At 41.8% G+C, this 19,806-nt stretch overlaps 1 protein-coding gene across 1 annotated transcript in view; it reads right to left on the bottom strand.

Annotated features, from left to right (window-relative positions):
• Fgf14 (fibroblast growth factor 14) overlaps window positions 1-19,806 on the bottom strand; it is a 525,394-nt gene that overhangs the window by 161,500 nt on the left and 344,088 nt on the right. The window lies entirely within an intron of this gene.

The raw sequence follows: 19,806 nt of genomic DNA, 5'->3' as shown, positions 1-19,806 counted from the left end.
CAGACCCGGGCTGCCGCTGCTGCCCCCCGGCAGGTGCCGCCGCCGCCTGCTCTTAGCTTCTGCCGGTGATTGTCAAGTGCTTTGGAAATCAGCATCTGGAGAGAGCAATCTTCTCCCCTGAGATCTCTAATCAAAGCGCTCCGTTACCACCCCACCACCCCCTCCACCGAGCAGGCCCCTGGCTAGGGATCCGCGCGGAAGGGAAAGCAAGTCGAGCTGGTATCGCTTTCAAATAATAATAATAATAATAAAGCTAAGAGGGATCGTCTCGGGGAGGGGGTGTGTGTGCTGAATCCCGTGGAGAAACCGGATTCCCTCAGTTTCTGAGGGGCTTTGGGTCTTAAGGTGACTGCTCCCCCCACCCCAGCCCCACCTCCAAAACCCGCTCAGCCTCTCCAGTTAATCTTTTTGGCCTCTAAGCTCCCGGGAAGGAGCTGAGTGGTAGGAGGCGCCTCCACCCCTCACCGAGTGCACCCCAACTTGCTGGACTCTCCCTTGTGCTGTGGGATGCTCAGGTTTGTCATTTGGAACCCCGCAACGAGGAAAGAGAAGAGAGGAGAGGAGGGGGGGGAAGAGGGAAGGAGAGGAGAGGGCCTCTGGGAAGCCGCGGTCCCAAGTCCACTTCTTCGCAGCCCTTGGAAGCAGAGACAGCTGCCACTACGGGATCCCAGACAGCACCCAGCAGCAGGATAGGACAGCCACGGGGGGGGGGGGATGTGGAAGAAGTCAGGGTAGAAATACTGCTAGAGGGGGAGGCCAGAGAAAGGGTGTCACCGTATTCCAGTGACAGCAAAAAGAAGCCACCAGACCGAAGACACCCCAACATGAGGGAAGGGGGGTGCACTGGCAGAGAGCAAAGCCACAGGAACTGTGTCTGAAATCCCAAAGAATGGCAGCTGACGCTTCACCTCAGTGCTCTCTGTCTGTGGCCTGACAGTGCTCCTTCCTAGATGACTGCCGCTCGGCAGGTCCTGGGTAAAGAGTGGAAGCCCCCCCCCCCAAGAAGGAGGATGGGAGAGAAAGGGTTCCCGTTTGGATGAATACCAGCCCAGGGGTTATGGCACACCAGCCCAGTGGCAGAACCAAGTGCAAAACCCTGTTAGAGGGTTTTCCTGACTTTCCTTTTAGGGTCTCCCCTTCCTGTTTTGTCCGCTAACCGACAAAGGTAAAGCAGAAGGAACGCAGAAACTAGACTCCCAGTGGTAGGAGACCGAAGGAAAACTCCTTTGGTGATCATGAGGCTTGAGGTCTCCTCCCGTGACTACTATAGAGCTGAAAGAGAGACCACACAGCATAGGAAAGCCTGGAGTAGTTGTGAACTGAAGCAGGCTTTCCCTTTGTCTCAGAAATGAGCAGAAAGTACTACAAAGACACACCAGCAGGCAAATGAGAACAGGGCAGCCCAGGACTGACGGCAGGGAGGCTGCATGCCTTGGCTACACAACCTAGCCACCACCTCTCCACACAGGCAAGCACCTCTGGATGCTCTTCTGTCAGCTAACTCCATATTTACTAACTCTTGAGGGAACAGAATTTAATGGAAAGGGAACATGATGATGTGACTATACACGCAGGTTAAGATTCACAGGTAGGAAACACCACCGCCATTTAGCAATGTACCAGAACTATGTGGTCAAATTTTGCAGTTCTTAATCACCCAAGAGGAAGTAAAAGAAATGTGCTCATCATTTACTCAATCTTTACTGCTTTATGTTTTGTTGTTGTATATGCCTTTGTTTCCTCTTCTTCCTTCCTCCCCCCCTCTTCTTCATCTTTATCTACTTCTTCCCCTTCGTTTTCTTTTATTCTTAAGGTGATCTCACCAGATAGCCCAAGTAGTATCTAACTGCAGATGCTCCTCCTGTCTCAGCTGTCTGGCTGCTGGTATTATAGGAATGCACCAGCATACCTAAACTTGGTCTTCCATTTTTAGTGGGTGCATATTAATGTCACATTAACATGTTTTTAAAGAGCAATGGATATATAATCAAATGCCTATTGAAATATATGTGTTTTATTTTTCCTATTTGCTGAGGGGGAAAAAAGCCCCACTGAGCACTAAGAGTCATTCTGAGACTGGCTTCCATTACTAAAAAGTAGCAATTTGGACATTCAGAAGTTCTAGGTTTGAATTTTTGAACCACTGTATGGTTAAACTAAACAGGTTTATTTAAAGCTCTTAGAAGAGATTTTCTTCAGCAAAGAGTGTAAAGCATTCAATCTACCACAATTCCACCAACCAACACACTTTGTGAAGGCTTTCTAAGCTTTATGATGTGTCGACTCTATTCACATTAAAAAGGTTGAGATTAAACTTGTCATGTTGCTTCATTCATTATTCTCTTCCCAGTCATTTCGTCTCTCTGCCATCACCTCCTCAAATCTCTGGATGGGGGTGTGGAGTAGGAAGGTGGCTGTGGAGCTCCTCGGGATCCCTCCCCACATTGCAGTGGGGCTTTTGGCTCCGGGCTCAGTTCAGCACCTCGGACAGCGACCCCGCCCGGTCTGCGAGCCCGAGTCCTGGCGCTTGGCACTGGGAGGAATGGTGTCTGTGGGGTCTCCCGACCTCTCCTGCGTTTAAAAGCAGTTTTCCACCTTTCCCCACACCCTTTCAAGCTGGAAAGGAAATTAATCCTCGCAGCATCCACCGACATTAATAACACACCGTGGAGCCGAGCACAAAGCCTTTCTGCTTTTTCCATAACGGAGACGTGAACCACTCCGCTGGCTTTCCTGGGGTCTCTGGCCCCAGGGCGTAGCGCCTGCCCCGTGGCCATGCCAGGCTGTCCGTCTAGACCGCGATTTTCACAAACCTCAGGCGGTCCTTCCTCCTTCCTCTTCGACTTGGCTTCCCACTATAAGGGAGCCCATGCATGGGGGCGGGGGCAGCAGCGCCATAATCGAGGTCTTTCAGCTCCATCCCAGTGTTTTCCTCTTCCCTCTCCCCAAAAGCCGTTTAGTTGTTTACAGAGACAGAGATAAGTGAAAGAAAACGCAAGAGAGCCATCTGCTGTCTTAAGCTGTGATAAAAGAGAGCACAAAGCTACCGACAAAACCCGCTGCCGGGCGCCAATACCAGCCCGACCCTCACTGTAATGCACACCACACGTGTCACTCATCAGGTAGTTGCACCTTGGACTCTTTGTGAGGAGGAGACAGGGAGGAAGGGAGGGAGGTCAGGAGGAAGGAGAGGAGGCAGGGAGGGAGGGAAGAAGAAAGAAGAGGAAGAAGGAGGAGGAGGTTGGAGGTAGAGAGCTAGCCAGTGATTAAAAGCATCAGGCACCAAGTTTGAATCCCAGTTTCAGAAGACAGAAAAACAGAAAGTCAGAAAGACAGACAGACAGACAGACAGACAGACAGAGAGAGAAAGCAAGGAAGGAAGGAAGGTAGGAAGGAAGGAAGGAAAAAAGGAAGAAGGAAGAAAGGAAGAAAAAGAAAGGAGGCAGGGAGAGAGGGAAGTAGGAGGAGGAAGAGGGAGAGAGGAGGAGAGTAGAGGAGAAGAAGGAAAGAGAGGAGGAAGAGGAGGAGAGAAGAGTAAGGAAAGAGAAGTAGAAGGATGGGAAGGAAGAGGAAGGAAAGAAGGAAGGAAAAGGGGCTGGGAAGGTGGCTCAGTGGTAGAGTGCTTGCCTTGCATGCCAGAGGCCCCGGGTTCGATTCCTCAGCACCATATAAGCAAAAAGAAAAAAGCCAGAAGTGGTGCTGTGGCTCAAGTGGTAGAGCGCTAGCCTTGAGCTGAAGAGCAGAAGGACAGCACCCAGGCCCAGAGTTCAGGCCCCACGACTGGACCCCCCCCAAAAAAAAAGAAGGAAGGAAAGGGAAGGGACGGAGGGAGGCAGGCAGGCAGGCAGGAAGGAAGGAAGGCAGGAAGGAAGGAAGGCAGGAAGGAAGGAAGGAAGGAAGGAAGGAAGGATCGATCTATTCATTTCTGGTGACTATGAAGACAGTAACACAGGGCGACCCATCCTGAACACTGAACTAATGACTGATTTTGTAATCATTCTTTGGCCCTCTCTTCTATTTTATTAATTCTTTTCCAATTTCCATATGTCTCGTTTATATAAAATACATGTACCTCCATGCACATTTCTTTACTCCCCTGAAGATACATAATAAGATGTTTTACAGTAAGAAGCATAAGGAATTAACTTTTGGTAAATAAAGTCCAAGTTCCAACCTTAGCTATTATAGACTAGATTTGTGGATTTAGCCCTTACAACCCCTTCCAAAATTATGATAATTGAAACATTACCTCTCAGAAATGGTTGTTAAGTGCCTATAAGAAAATACTTGTAAAACTGTAACATGACACACAAGCATGAGTTCATCAAAGGCAATTATTCCTCCACCTCCCTGTGCAGGAAGATTTCTTAAAAAGGCCGTGGTCCCACAGTCCATGTGGTCTCCATGGGTCTCACATTTTAATCATGCATCTGGCTTTGCCTGTTTGTTTTTATACTCCTATTTGTAATAGGAAGCAGTGGCTGATATTAAACTGAAGGAAGGCAAGTAGAGGCTTGATATCTTTGCCAGCCTTACTCAAATATCTGTAATTCTTTTAGGCTTTTAAACGGGCTTCTTCCTTGGTAAAACTGTCAAAATCCAATATGGTCAATATGAGATGCACACTCATCTTCATATCAAACACTGAATACTATAGCTGCATACAGTGAAATTCAAGGAATAGTGACTATTGATAATCATTAAACTCATCATTGAATTAACACTTACTTCATTATTCAATGATTAAGTATTTACTGAATGTTAACATGTCAACAGTAGCAGTAGGTGAGCAAACACACACACACACACATACATACACACACAAGTATATATATATATATTTTTTTTTTGGGTCCAGTCGTGGGGCCTGAACTCTGGGCCTGAGTGCTGTCCCTCAGCTCTTCAGCTCAAGGCTAGCGCTCTACCACTTGAGCCACAGCGCCACTTCCGGCTTTTTTCTTTTTGCTTATGTGGTACTGAGGAATCGAACCCAGGGCCTCAGGCATGCAAGGCAAGCGCTCTACCACTGAGCCAACTTCCCAGCCCACAAGTATATATTTGTACATTGTGCCAGTCCTGGGGCTTATATTCAGGGTCCCTGTGCTTTTTACACCAGGCTTCTACTCTACCACTAAGCTGCAGCTCCACTTCCAACTTTTTGGTGGCTAATTAGAGATAAGAATCTCACCAACTTTCTTGCCCAGCCTGACTTTTAATATTTGTTAATTAGATGGGAAAGCTGTATTGATATCTCTATAGAGATGTACAATTGGTGTCTCACAGTTATTAAGGTCAAGGATTAACCACTATTCTTCTTTTCTAAACCTGCCCTTCTAATCTTTCTCTCCACTGAAATAGCAACTCTATTCTTGTTCCTTAGGCCCAAAATGTTAGCATTATACTTTGCAAAGATCCTTATATAGCAATATAGAATCTATTAAGTTTATTTTTAACATATTTACAACAGGATTGCTTTAACCACTTCTACACTATTTATTAACCATATCATAACTTGGATTATTACAATAACAAACTAATTGACCTCTTGCTTTCTACCTTGTTGTTCTTTGTATGTGCTTAGTACTATAGCCACAATGTTGAAGGTGAAAATCAACAGAAGCCACAAACCTCACAGTATTATTGATCATTGTTTTAGATACAAAGGGTAATCTAGAAATATATTGATGAATGTTTAGATTTTTAAGAATTATGTGACTGCAGTAATATTGCTACAATATTGTTGGTTAATGTTTCAGGTTGTATTCAATTTTAGTAGGCAACACATTTCTATTTACTAGAAAACCTGGATGGAATTTACAGTTGCTTAATATTTTGGTTCAAAAAGAAAAAAGTGAAAACTATTGATACCAAATCTGTGAATATTTTTCCCTATAGAAGCAATACCATATTGATACTAACAGATGGTGTAGCTTTACAATTCTAGTGTATTTTAAAAAATCTGGCTAATAAGTTGGAAGAAATAACCTCAATGGTTTTGAAGGTTTTTTTAATTAAAGTGTATTCAAAAATGAGCACAGTATTTATTGCAGATCTGTGAATCAGGAGTGGGATGTAAAAATGTCATCAATTTCAATTAATGACAGATTGGTAGATTTTAGAGACAACTGACTCGATCAGCAGACAAACTTACCCAATGTCTTCAAAAATCTTAGTAATAAGTATTCATTTAAATCCTCAATGCCAAGACTCTTGTGTGTGTGCCTTTATGATATAATCTTATTTGCATTTAATATCTCTGGTTCCTAGAATGGCCATCCACACAGGAACCAAGAGCTTCAAAGTGAGACTCTTTTCTCTGCATTTGTATATAATTTAAATATATGGACATGTCCACATACATTCACAAGGCATGTAACTAAGTTTCTGGCTTTGTCAACTGTGTTTATGAATCATTAGTGACTTCCAAAGATATATATATATATATATATATATATATATGTATATATATACACATATATACTGAATGACAATTATAGTTGCCATTTAACAAAGAAAACAAAGAATAAAAGGATTTTTATACATGATGGTCAAGTAGAATCGGTAATCAACACTATATTTTATTGTCAACTAAGACTGTCTCTCCATATGTATATGTAAAAAATAAGATAGATAGATAGATAGATAGAACAATAGTTTTACAAATACATTTTCCATTTTGTGTTCTAGGTGCCAAAGTCCCTGATTAATAGAAGAGAGAATTAAGTTCCAGAGATGGCATGTGATTTTCAATTTTCATTCTTAAGAAATAAAAGAACTGGATTCTAAGCTCATGCTTTTCTTTCTAACCCATCTTCTACCCAGAAGTCAGCTATTTGAAATCTAGCCACTTATAATATCAGGTATATATGAAAGGCTCTCCTGGCATCTCTTTGGATGCTTTTACTCTCCTTGAATTTCTCTGCAGTGTGCACATGCACTTTTTATAACATCAAGCTTAATAGTTTTAATTCCATTGCTACAGAAACCAAACCAAGAGTAAGAACCTACAGGTGAAGACAGAGGCAAAGAAAGAATGTTCACTCAAAATCTCATGATGTTTTCTCTAAAGGTAATTTATAGTCACTGAGAAAAATTTGGAATGGAATGAAAAATAATAAATGAAATGCTTTAATGCACAATGTAAAATTTTGGTACAACTTTCTCAATTGTTTAAAGAATGATTTCCACATGAATTTTTTTCAATTGTATGTTTGGTATAATTTAGTGCCCATGGAAAGTTAGAACTGAGGTAAAATCTGGTGCATCAAAGGTGTCACGTATTAATTATTCGAGCTGGAAGTCCACTGGAGTGTACAAACATTATGTTTCCTAAGGAATGTTCTTCAGGCTCTGTTCTTTGGAACTAACATTAAACCTAGCCTGCAGGGTCCCAGGAAATTTAGCTAAAAGTCAAATGCCTTAGAGTTCTGGCAGGGTTACTCTTACTCTATCTCTGATCTTGTAATCCTCTTCTGAAAGATACATGTGAATGTAATTTCCAAAGTACATGCACATAGGAAATGCTATCATTACAAGTGGGTTCCCTATTCCTGAGCATTGTTGCGGTTCTGTATGCAAACACTAAACAAACAAACAAAAAAATAGGTTCTGAAATGATCCCCTGAGCCTTTCCCACTAACCTATGGTGTAGGCTGCTACTGTTTTTGTAATAGACTACCGCAAAATTAGTCACTTTAGAAGCACACATCCCCCCCCCCTTCACTGTCTCTCACAACTCTGGAGAAAGTAAGTTCCAAATTACTATAACTGGGTTAAGTTGTTAACAAAATTTTCTGGAGGTGTTGATGAAATAATCCATTTTCTTGCTTTAAAAAATATGTGCTAGAGGCCACCTTTCTGTGGCCTTGCTGTTCTGTGGTTTATAGTCTATTGTTTGCACCACCCTGCAGTCCATCTTCACACATTGACTACTGACTCTCAGCTCAGAGTCTCCTTCTTGCAAGGACTGCTGCAATTTCACTGGGCACAACTTAAAAATCAGGATGCACATCTCAGGACCCTTACTACCATCACATGTGTAAATGTCCTTTCTTTAATAACACAAGTTAACATATCAGGAGACTGTCAGGACTGGGATGTGGAATCAAGCATCACTGGCGATATTAGAGGCTGATATCTTTTTGCCTATCACACCTACCCCCTACCTACAAGGAAGTAGAACTCTGCTTAGCAATTGACACCAAGCCCACCCAGCAACACCATCATGAACAGTGCCAAAATGCACTTTTGCTTTTTAAATTAAGAGCCTTGTTTCCTTCCAGTAGACACATATTACTTTTTTTAACCTCTGACCATTCTCGGGTGCTTCAAATGACATGTGATCATACACTGATCCCCTCAGATACCTGTTTACCTGAATATCATATACTTTAATTACTGCATCTCTCAGAAACAAAAGTAGAGCAGTTTTCAGCAATTTTGTAAACCAAAGCATTCTACTCCCTGTGGATTGTGAAAATGTGTTTTCTTGAGCGTCACATAAGCCATGATGAATTTAATTTCTTGAGTTTATCAAATGGCTTTCAGGAGATTTAGGGCCATAGAATCAAGCTAAATAAAATGAAAAAGCTAAACCTGAGATTCTCTACAAAATGAGATATGGGGCCTAAGGCTACCACAGAATAAAGAAAATCAATTCTCAGTCTTTTTCTTCATTCCACTTCCCTTTTTTAAAAAAAATATAGCTGTAGGGGTAGAAATAGATAATTGCTCTTTCCTCTTAGACATTTAGATTCACTCCTTAAGTATGAATTTGTCTTAACCATCTAGTTTAACATACATAGTTTAAAATAAATATCATCTAAGTGAAAGATTTTTTTAAGGACTCAAAAATGTTTCCCAGGAATTTTATGTAGATGGGTGGGGCGGAGGAATAATCTCAGGTAGAGAACACCACGCAGCCTTTTAAAATACAAGTTGGGCAACCTAAAGTTCTCTTGCTCTTTTCCCTTTGGCCTGTCTGTGTTGTTATTTCTTCTGTCTGCCTTCCTTTCCTGAGTCGTGACAGACATTTGGAACTGGCTTCCATTGATAAGAGCAGCCAGTGGTTCAAAGAATCCCCTGGCTGCAAGTTTATAGATCTTCTTTTATACATACATTTCATACGCATCTGAAGCATTTGAAAGCACTGAGATATATCAGTGAATGGAAATGGGAGGGGAGGAACAGTTCAAACAGAATTTTTTTCCAAGACACCTGCAAGATGCAGTTAGCTGTGCTTGAGGAGAAGACCAGCCATGCTCACAGCATGTGCTCAGTTCTCCATGAAATGGGCTGAGCGGTGCTCTCAAGAGATTGCGCTCTGACAGGACCAGCTTCAGCTCCATTTATGATGGGTGTTTTGTTGTTGTTACTACAGAAGAGATGGCTCAAAATACTTTTTATACTCTAAAGCTTAGATTTTAGTCTTGATGTTAAGGTATAAGAGTCAGAGCAGACAGTGAAATTCAAGTCTCTAGATTCCTAGTCCTTTAAGGGGGGTAGTTTTCAGGACCCTAAGGTGCTCTTTTATGTCATTTCAGTAAGCTCCACCCTGCCCCAGGTACACATGTCCACTAGTACCCGTTCCTCTGCCTCTCTGAGCATCTTTTGGGCTCTGACCACTCGCAGTCTCCTCTGCTCAGAGCTACTGACCCCAGGAGTACAACACTCATAGATACGCAGTCAGCACGGGTCAAAAAGAGAGAGAAGAATAGTCAGAGGAGCCAGACTTCACATCTCTGTGAGTCTCCCACCACCACCCACAGGCTAAAGCCTCGGAGTTCACGGCCCCGTTTCATTCCTCAAACCAGGTACTACGATGATTTTTCAAATGATCTCCACAATAGCACCTCTCACGAACATACACTTCTCAATTGTCAGATCCCTACAAGGAGCCCCAGGAGCTTGGTGGCAGCTTTCCAGTGCCAGTGGATGCTGCATGGTGGATTATCTTGATAGTTTAATAAATAGAAAATGAAAAACAAGGGCCCCCAAGCCAGACCTCTGCTTTCTTGACAATCTTGCGACTGAAAAATCTTGGCTGCTATCATCAACCTTCTCTCCGTCCATTTTTAATCAATATTGAAACTGGCACTTCATTTTATACATCACTCAACTAGGAAAAACATCGAGGTGCACACCTGTCATCCCAGTTACTTTAGAGGCAGAGATAAGGAGAGTCATGGTTTGAGGACAGCCCAAGCCAAAAAGATAGCAAGACCACTTCTCAATCAACAGGATGGACATTGTGGTCCAGGCCTGGGATTCCAGCCGTGTGAAAGTATAGAATTGCTGCCCAGGGCTGGCTTAGGGAAAACATGAATAAAGTAAATAAAAGGCAACAAGACTGTACTTGAAACATGCTAAACCAGAAGAGCTGGGGGGCCTGGCTCAAGAAGTGGAGCACATGTCTAGCAAATGTGAATTTAAATTCCAGGGTCGACATAAGGAAAAAGCAACACATATAATGAGTACTGCCTCTCTTTTTTCCTAGGTCCAGTATTTCAGACAAGAAGTGGGGTAGAGTGAGGAGAGAGAGCAGTATACGCTCCTATGCCTGAGCTGCTGTGTATAAAGCAGGCAGAGAATCGGTTCTATCAGGTGTGATTCAGAACTGAGGGTTGAGGTTTAAAAGATGAGTGGGTCTCCAGGTCAATCAGGGCAATGGAAATTCCAAGCAAAAAGCATCCAGTGAGTGAAATCTCACGTTTTTGACACATCTTCATAAAAGAAAAGTCAGCAGATGATGTGAATCCATGCCATGTAGTTTGGCAATAAGCTTCCTTTACTTCCCTGGATATTTTCATTTCATCTCATTGTTCTCATGATGACCTTTCCCCAATTCTTAATGAATAGTTGAGATACATTTGTTGCAATGAACATAGACACAGAGACATTGCATGTCACCAGTGAATGCAGAAATGGACTGAAGGGATGGATACGTAGTAAAAAAGAAGGGCAAGTGATTTTTTTTAACTCTTCTTTAACCCCTTTTTGATTCACAGTGGAGGAGCATGTGTTTCTTGTTTACTCATAAAATGTTGACCTTTAATAAAAAAAAAATCAGTGACACTTATTGAGAAGAGGTAGAAGGAAGGCAACAGATAACACAGGACAGCTGAGGAGCTGATAAGAAAATCCTTTCTTCTAAATTTCATATAACCCGAGTATTCTTTTCCTGTGAAAGACTATCCTGCTTGAATGACAGCAAACCTTGCACTCAGGATGCTTAAACACTGGAATCTTTCCCTTATCCTTTGTGCCTTTAGAAATAAATATAGCTTACTGTTCCCCTAAGATGATGCTAAGAAACTTTGAAAAAAGCCAAAAGTAGAGGAAACAATAAATAATAATAATAAATATTTTATACTTTAAAGCTTTTGAGACAGTCTTCAATAGAGATTCTTAGGGATATGAGTAATATAATTTATAGGTTGGGAGTATTTATAAAACCTAGTGATCCAGAGCAAAATTAATTTCCTGCAATAAAATAGCATTCTCTGTATGGCTATACAGTGGCTCTCAGGTATAAACAAACTCAGGTTTATCTCTGTCACAGGCAAGCTCTCATCTTCCAGCATCAATGCTGTATTTCCTAACACAGAACTAAACCCCTGGCACAGGGGTGGTGCCTTCGAGGACTCTCCCTGTCTCGTTACACAGCCACTGGGAGATGGTCCTTTCAGTTTAGAGGAAGAGAACCATTTGCCAAAAGTTTCCCGTCTCCTTCTCTTGGCTAGTTGGTACCAACAGTTCAAGTTCATTTTCTTCAAGTAAGCAAATTGTTTTACTGTAACAGTCTTCAAACATCAGTGCAGATTCACACACACACACACACACACACACACACACACACACACACACATTGCTGAAACTTTTGAGTCTGTCAAGAGAAATAAAAGTAATGGCCATCACATAGAGTCCCTGAGACAGGTTTGTTGAATTCACATTTACTCTTCCATCAAAAATTTCAGTCGAAACAGGCCTCCTCGTTTAGTCCTGCTTTGTTCTAACACCGAAGAGTTGTCAGTTTTCGGCTTGAACCCATCAGTGATTTAGCCCCCGGCAGGGTCACTCTCTCTTTTTTTCAGATGGCCTGAATTTTAGAATTGTCTTCCCAGAATGAGGCTCAAAAGTTGATTTTCTAAAACGTCTAGTCATCGCTCAGCACACAATACCCACTGGGATAAAACATTCTCCCCCTCATCCACAGGAGAGACTGAACATTGGGCGAAAGCCACAGCTCTCCCTTTCTTTCTGCCCCTCTAGGTGCAGGGACATTGGTCCACCCGTGAGAACCTCATCAAGGACTCGAGGACCTTCAGTTCTCTCTGCTGCTGTCTGGCACTCAAAGGACCATTCCAAACTTGCCTTCTTTGTTCTCCCTTGTCCTTGTCTGCCCAGGTCTGAGCATCCTCTGTCATCTTGCCTTAGTTCCAGGTCTGCACATCAATCTTGTTTTCAGGCTGTTCTGCTGGTACTTCACTTCAGATTTTGTATTTCTGTGCTTTGGTACTTCAGAGAGCACATTTAGAGCTTAAGCCGTAAACACTAAGAGACATCAAAATGAGGCTTTGCTTACCCCAATCCTCCTAAACCCTTCAGCCTGCGTCTTCCTTTTCCCCTCCTTCACAAAGCTTGAAGCCCCATGGAGCTTTTGAGCTTCACTGACTTTAGGTCTGTTTCTTCCTCCCTGCTGGTACTCTGTCCTCTCAGAGCCTAGCACCACATGGGGCCCGAAGAAAAAATTCAACAAACATTTATGGGATAATTTACTGTTTCCTCCACTACTCAAAACTATCCCACGAGAGTTCACTGTCAGCTGTAAGCTGGGCTGGAGTACAGATGATCACGTTAAAGCATTATATTTGGATGCAAACCAGGGTGACAAGTAGGATGAGATTTGGGTGGATTTAGAGCCTTCGCCATGGAGAGTGTCCTACCCAACTCCTCCATCTTCTTCTCGTCAGGTCCTATTAGAAGTTAGTTTATTCTTTGAGTCCAGTGGAACTCTATGGAGCTGCTTATTAGAATCATGGGGGGGAGCATTTTAGAAGAATCTTGTGTGTGTGTGTGTGTGTGTGTGTGTGTGTGTGTGTGAGTGTGTGTGTGTGTATGTGTATGTGTGTGTGTGTGTGTATGTGTGTGTGTGCGTGTGTGTGTGTGTGTGTAAAGTGAGAGGTGGGGGAAATTCTAAGTATGTATGTCCCTCCCCCACGGTATAACCCCTGCTTTCACTGTATTTGATGTTGCTATAATTTGTGGAGGGGAAGGGAAAAAAACAAATCGTTTAAATAGGGATACAGGTGGACCCATTGCAACAATGAGACGTACAAGTCGTTATGTCAAAAATGAACTTTACAACTTTGGTGGGCGGGGGGAGGAGGGTTGGGTCGAGGTGGGGTGGAGGGAGGATGGGATGGGAAGGGGAAACAAAGGAGGAGGCTACAATGCTTGATAAGAAATGCACTGATTATCTTGCCCATGTAATTGTAACCCCTCTGTACAGTATTCTCACAATTAAAAAAAAAAGAATTCCTTAGTAAGATGTAGTGGTTGAGCCAAGTGCCGGTGGCTCACACCCTGTAATCCTAGTTACTCAGGAGGCTGAGATCTGAGGATCATGGTTCAAAGCCAGCCGGAGCAGGAAAGTCTGTGAGACTCTTATCTCCAATAAACCACTAGAAAACTGGAAGTGGTGCTATGGCTCAAGTGGTAGAGCGCTCGCCTTGAGCTGAAGAGCTGAGGGACAATGCTCAGGACCAGAGTTCAAGCCCCATGACTGACAAAAAAAAAAAAGATGTAGTGGTTGACATCTGTAATCTCAACTACTCAAGAGGCAAAAATTAAGAGGATCATAGTTCAAGACCAGGGAATAATTTAGCAAGCCCTCATCTCAATAAACAAGCTGACTGACTTGGTGGTACACACCTATAACCCCACTACACAGTAAGCAGAGTAGGAGGATCACAGCCCAGGCTATGATTTTTTTCAGATCACATTTGAAAAATACCCTAAAGCTAACAAAAACAAAAAACTGGAGACATGGTTCAAGCAATATAGTGTCTGTCCACTAGAGGCATGGTTCAAGCAATAGAGTGTCCAGTAAGCATGAGGCCTAGTACTACAAAGGAAATCATAATAACAATAATTCCTAAAAGTTCTCCAAGATCAATTTGAAATACTAATGTATCATGTAATTGATCAAACATTGCATTAAAATTAGTGGCATGCCTTGCAAAGATTCTTTGGAAAACCTCTATCTTATGTGCTAACCTGTAACCTTGCTCTGTTATTTTCCTGTTAGCATATTGGGGGGCGGGGGAGGAATCTTTAATGGAAGGTACTGTAGTGTGGTCCTTACTTTGGGTTTCCTGTAAAGGAGCTGTGTGAAGAAAATCACAGACACATAGAATAGAAAACACCATTGTGGAATTTCACAAAATGGGTTTGGGGAGGCTAGCCACATATCAAGTAAGTAAGGTACGTTTTTTGAAGTCATTTGCTTTGACTCTAAATAAAAATAAAACCATGAAGGAAGAATTCTAGGGACAGGAAGCATGTTCTCAGAGCTGATGATTGGCACATGGTCAAATCTGGAGGAGAAAGAAAGCTCCATTCAAATAGTGAAAGGGAGCAGCCAATCCATTATTGCAACACCCTGATTACGGTTTTTCTATCTACTTGGGTTTTCTTTTTTTTTTTTTTGCCCCTATTATGTACAAATTCTTTTCAGTCTAAATTTCCAGTCTGTCGATCTCCATCTTTCTCCATTAATCATAATTTAGAAATGATTGGTTTATCATTAGCAGCATTTGTAATATTTTATAGTTAAAAACTCTAAATCCTAATGTCTGAATTATTATAATCTCTCAAAATATCAAACAAACACATTACAACTAACCGAACATATCTTCTTTTCCTGGCCAGTCTGTATGTTTGTAATCTGAACCTGTTCTCTGTCTATTCACTGTTGAATAAGCAAGGACTTGAAAGTGAACAAACAAGGAATTCCCCTGAGACTGTCAATAACATATTGGTGTACGTCTTATCATTTCTGACCCATATATTCTATTTAATTATTCTAATCTTTCTAATAATCACTGTAAGTCACTGAATACTAGTCTCAATATTTTCATGGCTTTCCTATACATAGTTATGTACATGGATACAGACAGTTCTACATGGTATATGCTGTGGAACAATGTTTTGGTCCATGAGGGGTTATATACAATGACTGCCTCATAAAATCATAATGGAGCTGAATGTTTTTCAAAGTCTAGTGATGCCAGGGCTGCTACGAGTTACAATCTTAATAGCATACATCACATGTGGTGGTGGAAAGAAGCCAATTATGTGAGATTAACTCATACAAATGATAGACATTGCATAATACTATCAATAAATCATTACACTATTGGTTTATGTATTCACTATACTATACTTTTAATTATTATTTTAGAGTATTGTTTTTTCTATTTATAAAAGTATGTTTGCAAGCCAGGTGCTGGCTCGCACCTGTAATCCTAGCTACTCAGGAGGCTGAGATTTAAGGATCGCAATGCAAAAGCCAGCCCATGTAGGCAGGTCTGTGAGACTCCTATCTCCAATTAACCACCAGAAAACCGGAAGTAATGTTGTGGCTCAGGTGATAGAGTGCTTGCTTTGAACTGAAGAGCTGAGGGACAGCGCCCAGGCCCAGAGTTCAAGCCCTAAGACCGGAAAAAAAAATTGTCATACTGGCAGCATTCCCATACATCTTGAACTAATGGTATCTCTCGACTCCATCAAGGCCCTGTGAAATGGTTGACCTGTGCCACCTGTGTCTGTGTGCACACATTCTAATATGCTCCCAGAACTGCATAATCACCTAGTGACATTTTTTTCAGAACATATCAACTCAGTTAAGCAGTGAATGCATGCACATGGACACACACACACATATTCAGAGCAAAAAAACAAATTTCAGTTTCACAATTTAGTCATGGCTATAATTGTTGGCAGAACATAAAACTATAAACTCCCACATCTTACTTGCTGAATATTCCCAAGTGATGATTTTTGCAATCACCAAGAAATAAAATGAAGCTATGAATCACTTTTAAGTACATCCTAATTTCAAACTTCTTTAATGAGATTCATCACCAAAGGCAAGAAGTAATGTTTGATGAACATGCCAGTAATCTACAAGATGGAAGACCTTGGATTAGTCATTTCAAATTCTGACATATCTAAAAAATACGTTAGAGGAGTCTTTGTCTCTGTGGTGAGAGAACTGACTGAGAAGCACCACAAAAGAAGTTTCTGGAATGTTGGAAATACCCTTTGCCTTGATCTGGGTGATAGATGGAATGAACTTCCATAGTTTATTTTGATGAGTTGCCTTTCAACTGTATATGTAATACCAACAATATGATCGCAAATAAGCATCAAATCAAAATAATGAACTTTGGCTGGTGGAATGTTTTGGAGTTCTGTGCCATTGACTGTGCACATTACTATTATCTATACGAGACCCTCCCTTCTTGTGATTGGTGGAGACTAAGGGAACATAATGTCTTTCCCCTGTATACATAGACTTTCCACTTGCAGGATTGCTCCATAGTCCAAAGTGTTACAAAGCTAGTCAAATCAGTTCCAGTAGGCTGTCTTATTTTTAGACTTTAAACAGCATTTCATTAAGGTAAAATCACTTATCCTGACATCTACCTTTAATAGCTGTCTATCTGGACAATACAGTAATGTTATCCATGCACATAAATGTGTATCACACATGCTGGAAATTTATTCATCTTACTTAACTTGTTGTATGCTCTCAGAAATACAAAAAGAAATTAAGAAGCTTTTGATATAATATAATGAAACCAAAGAAAAGAAGGACAATTATTCCCAAAAATACATTTTAATAAAACTCTTCACATTAACATTGAAATGATCAAAGGAAGCTCATAACTTTCTAAAATTAGACTTAGTTACAAATTGTGAGTGAGCTCATGAGAGATAACATCCCCCTTCTATCCTTCAGGGCTATCTCTGGAGTCCAGGGCCCTGAGTCCCTCCTCCACCTCCTGATACCCACTTTGGAATGTTCCAGAACCATGCAAGTTTAAATCTCACATTTCAACAGAGTAGCTATTGATTTGTGATTCTCCATTCCCCCCCCCCAACTCCAACATGCAAATATGAAACAACAGAAAACAAATATAAGCATTCTATGTGTACAAAACAATGTCACTTCTCCACAAAGCTATCATCTAGCTAGTGTGACCAATTCATCTTAGAACTCATTAAATGCCTAAACTCTCCCTGATCAAGGAAAGTATTTTAATTCTCAGTAAAAGCTGTTGAAACATGGTATGTAATCTCAAAAGAATGAATGTTGGGCATTGAAGAAAGACTGAAAAGAGGTAATAGAATGGCCTTTCCATGATCTCAAAAATCGTGCCGACATAAGCATCCAGCAGGTATACCCACAGACAGCCTTGTGCCTGTGTTATCTCATTTAATTCCTGGGATAACCTCACATAGGAGAAAGCCTCCCTTCCATTCTCCAGATGGGAAGAGTGTCATGTGTAATGACATTTATAACCTGCTGAGGTTTAACCAAAATTGTTTCTCAGCCAGGCACCCGTGGCTCATGCTTGTAATCCTAGCCTTGAGCTGAAAAGCAGAGAGACAGCACCCAGGACAAAGTTCAAACCCCACAACTGACCAAAAAAAAAAATTGTTTCTCAGTGGCCAACCAATGACCATGTGGGTGTCCACATGGTAAAATGTTGACAAGAACTCGGTGGGGGGGATTCCACAGCCCTCTGGGAACTATGAGCTAGTACAGAGAGCATGAGTGGAGTGTAGGGTAAGGACTTCCTGATGCCAGCAGATAGCCCCACAATGGAGGTGCTAGTGAGCTCAGAAGGACTGGGTTTTAAGGTCACACTAAGGCTGCTTCTAGTCCCTAAAGGCTGTGCCCCACCCCACAGTCCAGAAGAACAGCTACATCAAGCCCTCCAGGTAGTCACCACCATCTCCCCTTCAAACTATGAGAGGCGGATTGATCAACTGTGTCCAATGACTGGCATTTCTGAGATATTTCAACAGTGGGTGGGGATTGTGGGATCAGATATTTTAGTTAGTGTCTGATTCCAAACACGGGGCTACCATGAATAGTCAGAACCAGGTGTTCCCATCCTCTGAGGGCTTGCTGGTTCTCTAGTTCTCTGTTTTATTTCCCCCCCTCCAGTTTCCAGAGAGAAGTAAGTTGTGATGGCTGTTCAATGTCATCACCTCATATATAACACATGCAGTGCTTGTATCTAATACTCACAGGAAGAAAATGAAAGATCAGGTGAACCAGAACACACGTGCAGAAGACAGGCTCAACAGGAGATAGGAAGATTCTGCATACCCTCCAGGAGATGTTTGTCAACACACAGAGAAAAATCCAAGAGCATTCTAGAGGCAGATGATTGTGTGTGTCCAAGTGTTGGTATTTCTGAGATATTTCAACAGTGTGTGGGGTTTGTGGGGTAAAACATTTCAATTCAAAACATCGGAGCGAAGCAGAATTATGAAATCCCAGTCACACCTGTGAAATATGCATAAAACAGATGACACTTTAATTTGTCACAACACCTTCAAGCCTGCCTGAGTCCTGACAGACTTCAGAGTCGCATTCATATGCACTGTCACTGCGGTAATGTTCCTTCTTTATATCTGTGACCCTGTTTGGATTAATGGAACTAGTGGCGGGGGATAATGAATGTATTCCAATCATTCCTCACTTTATTAATATTAACAGGCAAGCTATTTGTGATTAGCTGAACCATAACTTCCTTCCAAATGCATATGTGGAAGCCCTAACCTCATTATCTCAGAATAGGACTGTTTGGGGTGAAAGCGCATTTCATCTAAAACAAGGCAGTCTGGTGGGCACTAATCCAGTCCTACTCATATGGCTGGTAACCTGGACACTAAAGATACAGCAGCGAGGGACAGCGCACAAAGAGCACACGAGATTCGGGGGAGAGGACAGCTAGCCACAAGCCAAGGACAGAGACCTCTGGAGAAACCAGCTGTGAAGACAATTCAACCTGGCCCTTCCACTCTCTTCTGTTTCTGATCCGAGGTCTGCTGTATTGTAAGGAAAGTTGTAGCAAGCTAATACATGATTTGAAAATGAATTTATCTTCCTGTTAATAGAAAACCACCAAACATGAGGAAAGCTATTTGGGCACTGGAAACAGTACGCAGACAAGTGATTGCTTTTCACAAGCTTCCAGACCAGCTGTCACGGCCACAGATCAGTCAGGGGCGCTTCCAGAAGCAGGCCATCATGTGGTCCAGTCACAACTGACTCACCACGCTTTCATTTGCGACTTCACAGTTTGGTCTTGGAGGCCTAAGAAACTTGGAAATACAATGTGCAACACTTGCAGGCAGACACCACTGTCAAGGTCATTTGTTTTGTTATGCAAAAAAGGAAGGAAGGAAGGAACGAAGGAAGGAAGGAAGGAAGCAAGGAAGCAAGGAAGGAAGGGGAGAAATTCTTAGGCAAGAGAGGGGACTGGCATGTGCATTTGTATTTAGTAGTAATGGCTTCTCCTTTTCAAGTATTTGAAGAAATAATTATAATGAACATTTGATTGAAATACCTTCATGAAATGAATGCTTATAAGTATTCTTTCTGCTTTTATCTCTTGCATTCTTAGTAGAACTAAAGAGAAGAATAAAATTATTTTCCATTCTAATGGAAATTGCTATCAACATCCCATTGTATTCTGTTTCTCACAACCATATTTAGGTCAA

The sequence above is a fragment of the Dipodomys ordii genome, unplaced genomic scaffold (assembly GCF_000151885.1).
Source record: "Dipodomys ordii isolate 6190 unplaced genomic scaffold, Dord_2.0 Scaffold65, whole genome shotgun sequence".
Lineage (NCBI taxonomy): Eukaryota > Metazoa > Chordata > Mammalia > Rodentia > Heteromyidae > Dipodomys > Dipodomys ordii.
The sequence above is the reverse complement of the archived record's forward strand: the minus strand, read 5'-3'. Positions and strand labels throughout refer to the sequence as shown.